Genomic DNA, 14,202 nt, shown 5'->3' with positions numbered 1-14,202 from the left:
TATGTACTGAATCCATCAGGTTTAAATGAATCCCCAGGGGAGTCTTGGTCCTGGAGGACATGGGAATGGAGGGGAGTGGCTGGGGGGGAAGGTGGGGATTGGAGGGGGGAGGACAGGGGAACCCATGGCTGATGTGTAAAATTAAAAACAAATATAATTTTTTAAAAAGAAAGAATATAGAGAGCTAACACCCTCAGCCATATTTCATTGATAATGGTCTAGATGCTTTCAATACTTAACAAGGCTGTCCAACACAATGAAGGAGGAAGAAGAGAAGGAGGTCTCTAATGGAGCAGAATGAGATATGGAACAAACATCTTGGAATATAACATAGATAAACATAGTGAATGTTCTTTCTTTAATTTTTTTTATCATATGTCACATTGCAGTAGCTTTATTTAAAAAATTAGTATGCCTAAAATATGATATAACAGAATGTTTCCAACAACTGAATTAGATACAACCTGAATTAAATTAATGATGACCAGTGTACATGCAAGAGGATTGCCTGTGTGTGTGTGTGTGTGTGTGTGTGTGTGTGTGCGTGCATGCATGTGCATGCATTTGTATTGATAATGTTAGTCAATATTTGACAAGTTTTTGGTATTCTCTAAATATAGCATTTCTTGTCTGTATTGTGTGTGTGCGTGCACATGTCATGGCACAGGTACAGCAGTCAAAGGGCAACTTGCAAGTATTGGTTCTCTTCTTCAAACATGGATCCCAGGGACTGAATTCAAGGCTTATAAACTAATAACTTCAGTAGCTGAGCCAACCATTTTAAATACATATATTTAACTTTATTTTATCAAATACCACATATTTTGAGCATTATTGTTCCTCTTGCATTAAGGAAATTAAAACTCTAGGCTTTGGCTGGAGAGATGCCTCAGCAGGCAAGAGAACTTGCTGTTCTTACAGAAGGCTCAGGTTGGTGGGTGACTCACGATCATCTGCATTATAACTCCAGTTCCAGGTACTCCAATGATTTCTTCTGACTCTGAATACAAGGCTCACACAGAGTGCACATAAATACAAAAGGCTAAACACTCATACACATAAAATGTATCTTTAAATTTATGATAGAGTTTAAACAACTTCCCATAACGTATATCATGAAGATATTTGGAAAACTGAGACTTGAGGCCAGGTTGCCATGACTTACACCTGCTACATTCAATTTTCCTGAAACCTCAACAAAAATTTGTTGGAATATACTATGTAACAGATTTTAGACTAATAAGGTATACATTATATTCACATGCCTAGTATCAAGCTCAACATTAAAGGAACTGGGAAAAAGTCAATGTATCCTACTCATTTTAGCTTCTTTGGGAAATGTAGTTAATATCTATAAAATCTTCAATTGGCTTATTTCCATTGTTTTAATGAATTAGTGCTTCAATCCTCAGTTTTACTTTCTAATGGAGAAATTATCTATAAATGTAACTCACAGAAGCAAATGTGGTTTTGGTATTCTTAAGAAATATTGTTCAACGGAATCCTGAAACTGAGAATTTTAAAACTATTCTCTTAAGCTGGTACCAGTGTCTTCTGAATTTCTAAAATCTAAGTTGATCTCCATCCAGTCATGCTTAGTGTCATCAGTCAATGCCCAAGAGCTGGGTTCTGAGTCTTGAGCATTCTGTAATCTGTTATATAACATTTATTTTGTATAAGCAGCTTTTAGGGTTTGTTTTGTGCTTAGTACATGCAGGGTACCCAGTTAATAAGCAAGTTGCATCACTTAGTGCCCAGACTATGAGCTGGGCTGTCTGTGGGAGAAGCCATGTGCTAATCAACATAGCATTGTGCTCTTGGAAAAGTATGGGTGGAAAAGCTTACTCTGAGAGCACATTTCACAATTATATTTTAAATAATGAACTATAATATTTATAATATTTTTCTAAGTACGTGACACTATTGTGAGACAATTTTCAGAATGGAATGTGCTCAGTTGACTCATTCAATCTTGAAGAGGCATCAGTCCACAAACTGTAAAATTTATAATTTAATTACATTATCAGTAAGTTACAAACATATAATATACCATAAGCATATAGAAATGAATCTATTTTAAGTACCTGCTTATATGACTACAAAAAGAGCTTGAGATAGTTTCAAACTGTTCATAATAAGCAGAGAAAAGTCAATGATACACACTAATTCTCTATAGCACTCTCCAGATTTTTAATCATGTAAGCTTTTAATCAATAACACTTTTAAAATGTCTATATTAATTAAGCCCATCCCCATCATATACATCTACACAACACATCTTGCCTCTATGGTTGAGGGAATATTGCTTAAGAAAGAGTGGGAAGATTATAAGAGCCAGAATCCCAGGAAGTGGGATTCAGCCTTTCTTGTGAAACAGCCTTTCTTAGAAATGGCTGCATAAATAAGACTGGAACAATCAATGGCAATATCAATAAGCATTTCAATGTAGAGAGAAGGAAAACTTGCAGGGTCCCACCCTTTGACAAAGAATCATAGACCATCAATGACTGCTGTGAGAAAGAGAATTACCTTTGCCAGGAATGAGCTCCCTAATTGGTTGTCATCCCTGAAACCACATATATACAACAGAAACAACAAAAAACAGACTCAGTTGGTTGTGTGTATATATATATATATATATATATATATATATATATATGTGTGTGTGTGTGTGTGTGTGTGTGTGTGTGTGTGTATCCCCATATATATGCATATATGTATATTATTATGCATACATATATGTAATAATAATCAAAGAAAAAGAAGCTATAAACTTGAGAATGTGAGAAGATATGAGAGGGGTTTTAGAGGGAAATGATATAACTCCATTGCAGTTAAAATATACACTTAAAAATAAAATTCCTAATATATGAAAGAAGTCTACATATTTTAATATCTTAACATCCTAAGACAGATTACTATTTTGTGTTGAGCAGAATGCCCTGAATCTATAAAACATTGAATACATGAAGAAATGGTGGAAGTTATATAAATTATTTTGTTAAATAAGTAATTAAAATTATATCAAAAAATCTAGGTAGACCTTCCTATGGGTTCGACATGTATATTAAACATTCTTAAATGCATGAAATTGATATTCAAAAGGAATAACAAAGCTAAGAGTTTCAAGAATTGCAATTGTTTTATGCAACTTGGACTCTTTTATAATAGCACAGGGGCAGGACTCTAATGGGGATGATCAGCTGCTACCTTATTGGATTTGAGGCCCACAGTATAATCAAAAACCCTTGCTTAGTGTTATAAATAATCCATAAGTTCCATAATTGAAGAAGTCTCTGTCTTAGGGGGAACCTAATACTCATGCTTAGCTTCATCAGCACAACATCAAGTCACCTTCTAAATATCTCTATTTATACCCATAGACAAAGGCTAACTAAAGCCTTAATCATAGGAGTCTCTCTTTGTGTTTAATAGGAGCAAATACAAAGACCATAGCTGCCCAAATTGAGCATAAAAGAAAGTTGAGGGCTCAGTTATAAATAAGATGCAGCACTACCTGAAGCTTCAGGAAACACTTCAGAAGATTTGGTAGAAGAAATATAAGAGCCAGAAAGGGGGTAAAGAGTTCCTAACTGCCATCATCCAAGCATGATATGGCCATGGCAAAAATGAACACTCAGCAATTGTGCATAATTGCACTGGGAACACAAATCATGTTCTTCTAATAGTCAGCAACGGATGAGGAAGGAGCTCACATCACCCTCCCACTTACTGCCAGAGCTCCTCTACTCACACGCACACACACACACACACACACACACACACACACACACACACACACACACGCCAGCACGGGCATGTGCAAACACAAGAAATGAGTATGGTCAAGAGATTTGTAAGTAGGAAGGGTATAGGTGACAAGGCAGAAGAGACATGGGAGAATAGGAGAGAGAGTAATTAGAAGGCATTATACACATGTATGAAATTGTCTAAGAACAAAACATATTAGTAAAAACACCAACAAAGGATCTATTATATAATATATTAATCTATCAAGATAACACCACATTCAGAACCTGCAGCACTAGTCAATAACAGCAAAAAGGCAGGACTTGACCTTATGAAGGTTACTTTACAGTAGTAGAATAAAAAATAAACAATCTATAGCCATGTATAGTTAAGATTACAGCCTCTTTGGAAAAGATAAAGACAAGTCAAATTTGAGACACAACTTGTTTTTAAATGTGTGTTTGGGGTACTATAAGAAAACACTATAAAATGTTTTGATTCTTAAACAATAGATATTCAATTTCCATAGTTCTGAAGGCTGGGGAGTTTCAAATAAAGTGCTTGGTTCTTAATTTGTAATGAGCCCCTTTCCTGGCTTACTAACTCATGCTCTTTGTATTGCTCTGACTTTGTGGAGGTAGTACTATTTCTCTCTGTCCTTTTTACAGAGGGGCAAGTTCCATTATGTGAGTTCAAACCTCATGATCTCATCAAAATTTATTTATCTTCAAAATGGCCCATCTTCAAATACCACGGAAGTGTGAACTAAGATTTCAACATGGGAATTTAGAAAGGACATAATCAATTGTACTGAAAGTAACAAAGGACATAATTTAAACTTCATGATAGAAAGAAAAGCCTAAAATAGCTTGTTTGACAGAGCACCCTGAACTTACATGATAGCCACAAAAAATTGCATTAGAGGCTAAATTGAATAAGAAACCATTTGTGGTTATTCCAGAGACAATCTACAGAAAAATTTGGATAATAAATGTGAAATATGAGATTAGATTAAGAAATATTGTAATCTATAAAATGTTAAATTCTTGCAAATTTCCATCTAAGAAATCTATTATGCATATTAAATCTATCTTTTTCCAAAACAAACTAGATCAAGCTAATTTTCTTTGTTAAAAATATGTAAAATGGTTGATTCTAATCATTTCTATTTTTAACTTTTGTAGATGAACTTAATGTGAAGTGGATATGGTTGACAATATCAAAACAAGGAAAGATATCAGTGTTATTTCTGAAATAAAAGAAATTGGGTAAAGACATACATTAGCCAGGCAGTGGTGGTCCATGCATTTAATCCCAGCACTCGGGAGGCAGAGGCAGGCAGATTTCTGTGAGTTCAAGGCCAGACTGGGCTACCAAGTGAGTTCCAGGAAAGGCACAAGCTACACAGAGAAACACTATCTCAAAAAACAAAAACAAAATAAAAAACAAACAAACAAAAAAGACATAAATTATTTGCTGGAACCAAATACTATTTTCCAGTTGCTCTGATTTTTAACAATTAAGTAGAAATATTTAAAAGGTGTTAAATAAGTAAACAAAAGAGTTATTAGCACTTATCAAATATTGCTTAATCCATTCCTCTATTGAAAAAAAAATTTCTCCTTTGCTCTTTTTCAAATTCATAGAAGTTTGTTCTCATTAATTGTCATTACAAACAAAACCTATTAGCAAAATTGTTGTTACATAAAAATATCTATTAGTAAAAACACCAGCAAAGAATATATTATGCCATATTAGTTTGGCAAGATACACACATTTAAGAAAGCACAGTCTCACTGGCAATGTTCTAGAGAAAGCCCAAACTGACTTACTCTGGAGATAGGATGGCCAAACACCCTAACTGTTGTGGTAGAACTCTTATCCAATGACTGATGGAAGTGGATGCAGAGATCCATGGCCAGGCCCCAGGTGGAGCTCTAGGAGTCCAATTGGCAAGAAAGAGGAGGGATTGTATGAGCGAGAATTGTTGAGACCAAGACTGGAAAAAAGCACAGGGACAAATTAGCCAAACTAGTGGAAACACATGAACTATGAACCAAAAGCTGAGGAACCCCCAACTGGGTCAGGCCCTCTGGATAAGTGAGGGACCTGGATAAGCTGATTACCTTGAACTGTTTGGAAGGCACCCAGGCAGTGGGACCTGGACCTGTCCTTAGTGCATGAGCTGGCTGTTTGGAACCTGGGACTTATGCAGGGACACTTTGCTCAGCCTGGTAGGAAGGGACTGGACCTGCCTGTACTGAATCTACCAGGTTGAGCTGAATCCCCAGGAGAGTCTTTGCCCTGGAGGAAATGGGAATGGGAGTGGGCTGGGGGAAAGGCGGGGTGGGGGGAGGGGGGAGGACAGGGGAATCCATGGCTGATATGTAAAATTAAATTAATTTAAAAAATAAAATGAAATAAATGTTTCCAAAAAATAAAAAAAGACAGAAAGAAAAGAAAGCATAGTCTCCTGAGTACTTAATGTGGTGGTATTGTTTCCCCAAAATATTGTGCACCCTAATAAACTTATCTGGCATCAGAGAATGGAACAGCCACTAGACAGACATAGAGACCAGAAAATGGTGGCACTCACACCTTTAATCCTAGCATTCTAGAGGCAGAAATCCCTCTGGATCTCTGAGTTCAAGGCCACATTAGAAACAGCCAGGCATGGTGACACATGCCATTAATCCCAAAAAGTGAGTCTTTAATCCCAGGAAGCAGAAAGGTATATAAAGTGTGAGGACCAGGAACTAGAACCTGGTTAAGCTTTTAGGCTTTTGAGCAGCAGTTCAGCTGAGATCCATTTGGATGAGAACTGAGAAGCTTCCAGTCTGAGGAAACAAGATCAGCTGAGGAACTGGCAAGGTGAGGTAGCTGTGGCTTGTTCTGCTTCTCTGATCTTCCATCGTTCACCCCAATACCTGGCTCAGGTTTGATTTTATTAAAAAGTCCCTTTAAGATTCCTGCTACAACTTAACACTGGCAGGTAACAACAAAACATCAAGACCCAACTAGTTTATAGTAATTGAACATACTCTGTGAGTGTGTATGTGTGTGTGTGTGTGTGTGTGTGTGTGTGTGTGTGTACCTACACATTTATTCCTAAATATATAACTACAATCTTCTCAATCTGCATAATATCATTCATATATCTACTTTTATAGCTGACAAATTAGTACTGGATAATCAGTTGGTGAATCTTCATGCTAGATTCTTATTTTATGATGATCTCACCAGCAATGTGAATGGAGACTCTAATAAAAGACGTAATGTTATATATTTGAAATTTTCTGGGCAATATTTTTAAAATATTTTTGGATTCTTAATAGTGTGCATGCGCAGGTCTATATGAGAGTGTGCACATGTGTAAGTAAGTGTAGGTGCCTATGTATGTTTGGTGCAGAAGATGAGGTCCCATTTCTGGGAGCTGGAGTTACAGACACTTGTGAGCTGCCACAAGGGGATCTGCAATGGCAAAACACACTCCTACCATTGAGATGTCTCTGTAGTCTCTGAGTTGAAAATATCCCTTCCAATAATGTCCTTAAAAGGTATTTAAGTTAACATAAAGATTTATGTAGATAGATAGATGATAGATAGATAGATAGATAGATATAGATATAGATAGATAGATAATGTAATATGTGTGAGTGTGTCTGTGTGTGTTCTGCACAGTTATATAAAAATAGATAAAAATATTGCATGTATGAAGATATAAACAGGCTTACACATGCTTATATAACATACATGTTTCTATAACATAAGCTGCAAGTAGGATGATATCTTATACAAACTGTACTTTATAAACTACTATTCCTCAACTCAATGTGAATAGAGAAATAAAAATAGGTAGGAAAAGTAGAAACTGATGAATGATATGAGACTATATTCAAAGAGGAGCCTGGAGAAACAGTATTATCACAACAACCTAAATGTCCTTCAACAGACAAATGGATAATGAAAATGTGGTATGCATACACTGTGGAATACTGTTCATCTGTAAAGAAAAATGTAATCATGAAATTTGCAGGCAAATATCTAGAACTAGAAAAGATCATATTAAGTGAGATAACAAACTCCCATGTTCTCTCTCACTGGAGACTTCTTGCTCTACATCACTGGATGTGAGTACATATCCTAAAGCAAATGTTCAAAGCATGAAAGGAAAAAAGGATCATTGTCAGGTTAGGGGAGCCAGAGAGCAGTATAGAGGTAAATAGCAGGGTACACATGATATAATTAGGAAAGTGAAAAGGGAGCAAGCTCTTCAGGGAGGTAAATACAGAAAGAGGGAGAAAGACAAAAAAAATTAAGGATGCCTGAAAAGTTGTATGAAACCATAATATTAACTATTTATATAAAAACTTTATAACACAGGTAAATCTCTACATAAAGATATGCATATGATTTAAATGAGTGTTTGTCATTTGGACTGGCAATGCTCCCTCCAAGAATCAAAGACCACCTAACAAAAATCCCAATACCATACATGAGAAGCGTCTTTTGAATTGTTTAGGGTGGTCCAACAGACCCCCTAAACATATAACCTATTGCTATTGCTCTTGATTACTCCTCACAGGTGGAAGGTAAAATACCGAAGTAAGACACCATGAACTTCAGACACAGGGCCCAGAGGCTCCCTGACTGAAACTGACCTTAATGACTCCTCTCTGAAAATCAGCTTTCATTATACAAGAAACACCATGTATGTTTCCAAAGAAAGAAATCAACCTACAGTACTATTCAGCTATGACACCAATGAACCACAACAACTAGCATGGCAGAATACCCTACAGATGTAGTAATGGCAATCATATCTTGGAGGTAACCAACAGCTTCCTAATTGGACTTAAGACATGATCAACAATAAGTAAATCATGCCAGGTATAAGAAAACCTAGCCAACAACCAAGTACTAAAAAAGTCATGGATCTTGGAGGAGAACCAATAGCCACCACTTTGGCAAACTATCACAACCACTAACTACATCCTAAATATTTATCCTTATAAGTGTAGTCTTCACTGATAATCAAGGAATTTTCTCTTTGCAACAATGGAGCTCATAATAGAAAACCACAGCCAATCAAAATACAGGGTTGTGGAGTTTAGTCTTAAGGAATACATCTATAGTACAACTCTCACATCACAGGGTTCATTGTGGAAAAGGACATGGAAAGATTGGAAGAGCCAGAAGATTAGGAAGTTTGCTGTGAGGTTGTGTCTAATAATGTCAGAGGCTACATCTATAAAGTTTCACCAACTTAGCTTCCTAAACATGAGTGGAACAAGGCAACAGCAATAGATATGCCACAGTGAGTGGAGGAACACCCATGAGGCCCCAACCATACACAAAGAAATACAGACAATTATGGAATTCTGAGAGAAGGAGAAATATTCTTCTTCATGGAAGAGAACATGCATTAGTTAATGCCAAATAGCCCTGAAAACATACATATGGGTAATATGCAGATTATATTTAGGAATATATGTGTATGCAAATATAATATATATATATGCTTATAGCAGCAATTTATGAAAAATATCATGAATTTGAAAGAGAACAATTAGGAGTATGCCAGAGGGTTTGGAGGAGGAAATAGAATGGAGAAAAGATGTAATTAGATTTATTCTCAATGATAAAAGAAGGAAAAGTACCAATAAAAGTACTTTTATTTACAAAAGAGAAGAAGGGGAATGGAGAGATGTCTCAGTGGTTGAAAGCACTGGCTACTCTCCCAGAGGACCCAGGTTCAACTCCCAGCACCCACATGGCAGCTCACAACTGTCTGTAACTCCAGTTCCAGGAGATCTGATGCCAATGCACATAAAAAAATGTTAAATAAATTTTAAAAAACAGAAAAAAGAGAAGAAGAAGAATCTAATGGCACTCTGTCAAATAGAAATCTGGAGAGAGACTACATTAATGTACCAACGGAGTCTGTGGGATAAGATCATTGTTAAGGTGATTTGGAGAAAGAATAAGAGAGATAAAGTGGAGTGTGCACAGAAACCATCTACATCACTTTGGGTTGATAAATATTTAAACCTCACATGAGAGAGAATTAATGGGCTGAATAAGATTTTGCATGCAGAAGCTTCCATGTGTCTGGCTTTTGTGTTTTCACTAAAAATAGTTGATAATTCCAACAGAGTAAACACATACTATCAAAAAATATTCACCAATGAAAACAGAAGGTTGAGAGTGATGCTCCAAATGTCTCCTTTTTTTGCATGTTTTCAGCAATTTCATTGTGAATATTACTGGGAAGGCTCTCTTGTAAAACTGGGTTGCTTAGTTGCAGCTCTGTTACTGGTGATACTCTGTGCTTACAGCCTTTGCTAAATTATCTCTTGGCCTGTCTGCCCATCTTTTTAATCTATCTATTGATCATCTATCAATCGATCAATCTGTCTGTCAACTATCTACATATCTATTTATCTATCAACTATATGTCTACCTATCTATGTAACTATCTGTCTCTATATAAGCCTCTCCCTCCCTCCTCTGTGTGTGTATATGTGTGTGTGTTTCTCTTTGTGTGTATTCATTTGATAAGTAAGTTATAATAGTATGTTGTATATCAGAGTAAAGATGTTTATGCAAAATTTTACACGGATTTTGCATGTAATATAGGACTTCAAAAAAGTCATTGCCTAGCTAGGTAGTACTTAAGTCCAGCACCATGTATATTTTATAAGAAAAGGGGTGAAATTCTACCTGGACATGCTTACTCTGCAGATAAGGTTCAGGCTTTAATACTCCATAAAATCTGCAAAGTATCCCCTAACTTGTAGATCACCTTCATTTCTAGCTCAGGGTATTGTCATTCTTTTCAAGAGACTGGGGTGGACAAATAACTGTTAACAAATTGGGTTCAGTTTTGCCCTCTTTTAATTCACATGCTCAGTAACACTAAGATTATCTTGTGGAGATAAGAACAAGAAAATAGGAAGTAAAGAATGGTCACTATTATTTTGAAAACAGAAAACTGCAGAGCAGTTTAATGAGACCCCAATAATTCAATTGGTATTCTTTGAGCCATTCAGTGTTCTGACCAGAGAACATAGCACTCAGAAACTTCTTGATGCTTCTAGGCCCTTCCATTTCAAACATAAAACTTATTGTGAAGACAAGTTTACTCTTCTAACACTAATACTTTTGAGATTCTAATTTGATTGGGTTATAAATAGGGTTTGTGAAGATCAGTGGGGGTAACCAATGGTAATACTTAAGAAACAAATTAAGAGTATAAATTGTTGACTGAAAATAACTGCTTCACAGGGACTCAATCCCACAGTGAGAGGGAATGAGTAAAGCAGGATTCCTCCTGGGATTAGAGAACTTTCTGAGATGAATTACAAGTAATAAAAGAATCAAGCTCCATTTGGAGCTTATGAATGGAATTCCCTGAGGAGAAATGTGCTCATTTGCACTTCTTGCTTCTGTGTCAAGTTGATTTCTATGTTGGTTTCATCATGTGAGCTGTTGCTTTCCAGTGTAGATTTGTTAGGATAGATAAGACCGTTCCTATAATTGTCATGACTATTTTAATACAATGACCCAATATTTTGTCATATTCCTGTAACTTCTAATTGCTATGTTGTGTATGTTTAAACCTATTAGCAAAATGAGTAAAGCAGACATGACTGAACAAGAGAAAATGTTTCTTTCCCAGTTTGCTTGGTATGCTGCAATGGCTCCTTCCTCCCTGTATGACCTCACTGCACCTTGAATCTCCCTCCATTTTATTTTCATTTTTACATTCTTTCTTTTCTTTTTTATTATTTTTCCATATCAACCACAGTTTCCCCTCCCTCCACTCTTCCCATTTCCTCTCCCACTTCCTGTCTATCCCTCCCCCACCCATTCCACTCATCCTCCTTCAGAAATGGGCAGGCCTACCATAGGAGTCAAAGCATGTCATATCACATTGAAGGAGGACCAAGCTCCTTCCCCATCATCAAGGCTGGGCAAGGCATCCCTGTGTGAGGAATAGGTTCTAAAAAGCCAGCTAAGCACCAGGGATAGGTCCTGATCTGAGTGCTAGGGGCCCCACAAACGGACTAAACTCTACAATTGCTATCTACATGCAGAGGGCCTAGTTCAGTCCCATTTAGGATCCCTAGTTGTCATTCCAGAATCTGTGATCTCCCATTAGGACAGGTCAGCTGTCTCTATGGATTCCTCCATAATGATCTTGACCCTCCTTGCTTGTACAATCCCTCCCTCTCTTCAAATGTATTCCCAGAGCTCAGCCCGGTGCTTGTCTGTGGATCTCTGCATCTGCTTTCATCTGTTACTGGATGAAGGCTCTCTGTTGACTATTAGGGTAGTTGCCAATCTAGTTACAGGAGACAACCAGTTCAGATACCCTCTCCACTATTGCTAGGAGTCCTAGCTGGGGTAATCCTTGTAGATTCCTGTCTCCTCCATTTTATATGTCTCCATAATAGTTACCAACATCCGATGTGCCATGTAGGATGCAAACATAATTCTAACCTGACCTTCAGCAAACCATACCCATTCTGTGAACAAGAAAGACCAATGCTTTAAGTAGATAATAGAATATGGCAGAAATGTTGGGCTAGTACTTTGGAGGACTCTTTTTTAGTAGAATAGGTCAACAACTACCCCTAGAGGCCTGGAAGAAGAAAGGTGCAAGGAACTCTTGAAACTTCCAATATCAAAGTGGCCCTAGCTGAAAATTAGTAAATTTAAACATATCATTTTAACAAACTATGTACCAAAACAACTTAAATGTGCTATAAATTAAAATTAAGATCACATTAAGTAAATGGTCTACTGGTATATAAAAAATTGGATATTTTCTCTATCATTTAGAAGAATTTTGAAATTTGATTAAACATTTTTAGACAAGTATAAGAAATTTAAAATTACTTAAATGTGCATATAATTAGCATGCATTAAAGAGGTCCCATGCATACAGGACTGTGTTGGCTTTGGGGAGCACAAAGCAAAAGAAGACATGCTTTTCTTCTTTTGTTTTGTTTTGTTTTTCAAACAGGGTTTCTCTTTATAGTTTTGCACCTTTCCTGGATCTCGCTTTGTAGACCAGGCTGGCCTCAAACTCACAGAGATGGGCCTGCCTCTGCCTCCTGAGTCCTGGGATTAAAGGCATGTGCCACCACCGCCCGGCTCTTCTTTTTAATCTAATATTAAGAATAACCAAGTACAAAAGTTAATACAAACGACTAGAATTTTTGTATAAGTGGCAAAGAACAAGCTAAAACAAAGGACAATAGTTGTAGTTGCAAGTATTCCTGAGATTTTGAGAAGTATCTCACCCTTTCCGAAGCCCCCTGGTTTGTGTTCTCCTCATGGAAGTGAACAAGTGAGAAATAATTGTTCTCAGCTTTTTCTTAGACCTTAAGAAAAGCCCTGCCAATTTAAGCAGTTGGTACACTGTCATACAGCAAGTAAGCCTGCTGGGATGTTACTTGACTAAACATCATTTCATAAAGAATTCCTTAAAAGTAATAATCCTCCTACAATGTTTTAAAATGTTGAAGCTAGGATGAAACTCAGAAACATGTTTCTTTCTGTCTCTTCCTCTCTGATCCTGTGTGTATAACATGGGCCTATACAATATTTTCACATAACATACCTACAGCATCTCATAGCTTTTTAAATATCTGTAGATTGCTTATAATATCTAATGTGATATACTATCTACACAAATAGATGTTCTGCTACATTTTAGGGAATAATGTCAAACATCTACTCAACTTTGCTATAGATACAATTTTAAAGTATATATTTGATTCTAGGTTTGTTGAATTCAAGAATGTGGAAGCACAGAGAATAGGAGCTATTGATGAAGTAAAATCAGCCTTGGGAGAAATATAAAGCAAGGAAGAAAAAGTCAAAAATCTATTTCAAAAAGTCAACATTGGGAGAATGAAAATAAGATTGCCTAACATGACAACACACACACACACACACACACACACACACGGAAATGTATATACACATTCACACACAAACAGAGACAGACAGAGAGAGAGAGACAGAGACAGAGACAGAGACAGAGACAGAGACAGATGCAAACTGGGACTCCCAGGGCACGTGCATGGAATTGCAAGGGAAAGTTGCTAATGCACAGACAATGGTGGATCAAATGGAAGTGACATGAGAACCATGCAGAGAACCTATCCCGAGAGTTCTCTTCTGCATCCTAAGAAAGGGTGTCTTGATCAGGACACAAAGCACCAAGAGCTGATTTCGAGCACCACAGAACTTGAGTGATGAACATTTATCTAAATACCATGTGCCTCACATATAGTAAGAGACAGTAGACCCACGTCACAGACCTACTTTTTAGGCAAAGCATTTTAGGTTGTATCTGTCATGTGAGAAAATGATGAACACTACCCATGAATTTTGTAGTGGAGTCAGAATGGTGCACATGAGAAATTTTGTGCAATC

The sequence above is a fragment of the Onychomys torridus genome, chromosome 6, assembly GCF_903995425.1.
Source record: "Onychomys torridus chromosome 6, mOncTor1.1, whole genome shotgun sequence".
Taxonomy (NCBI): Eukaryota; Metazoa; Chordata; class Mammalia; order Rodentia; family Cricetidae; genus Onychomys; species Onychomys torridus.
The sequence above is the reverse complement of the archived record's forward strand: the minus strand, read 5'-3'. Positions refer to the sequence as shown.